Source organism: Lethenteron reissneri, chromosome 70 (assembly GCF_015708825.2).
Source record: "Lethenteron reissneri isolate LAM-NWPU_2019-01 chromosome 70, ASM1570882v1, whole genome shotgun sequence".
NCBI lineage: Eukaryota > Metazoa > Chordata > Hyperoartia > Petromyzontiformes > Petromyzontidae > Lethenteron > Lethenteron reissneri.
Window position 1 is genome coordinate 2,532,676 of NC_083848.1, and position 761 is coordinate 2,533,436.

Here is a 761-nt window from a genome sequence, read left to right on the forward strand (position 1 = left end):
CTTCATCCTGGACCAAATGTAAAGAACTCATATAATTCTGTAGATTTTTCTGGCAGAAAAGGTGTTGGTGTTCTACATGTCAACATCAGAGGGCTTTTGATTAAATTAAGTCAACTAAAACTAGAAGTAGCAAATCTTGACCCGGACATATTTTGCCTAACAGAAACATTTCTCACTCCTGCCGTCAATGACTTGCAGATTACGATTGACAACTACAATCTTTTTCGGCTTGACCGAGGATCTAAAGGAGGTGGAATTGCCATCTATGTTCGTAATACTATTGCATGTTCACCAGCTCACTCCTTGTTTAAAAAATGTTGCTTTGAAGGTCTGGCTCTCAGAATAACTCTCCCTAATAATCAACACATATTGGTAGTGTGCTGCTATAGACCGCCTAGTGGGAAGGATGTTGAAGCTGCATCTGCACTGAGAGAGCTTCTTGGGGGCCTCCCTAAAGGTGAAATAGTTTTAGTGGGTGATCTAAATTGGAATTGGCTAAACCCGCCGGCCGTGGCCACAAATTTTGCAGATGAATTTAACCTGTTTCAATTAATAAATGTCCCCACAAGACCCAACCTAAAAAATCCGGGACAGTCATCTCTGCTTGACGTCCTATTGACAAATGCCCCTCACAATTTCGCACTGACTGGTGTTCTAGGTAATAACCTTAGTGATCACTCCTTCATTTTTGGGGTGAGATCATCAGCCAGACCCAAAGCCCCCCCTAAATTGGTTGAGAAGCACTCCATGAGACACTTCAG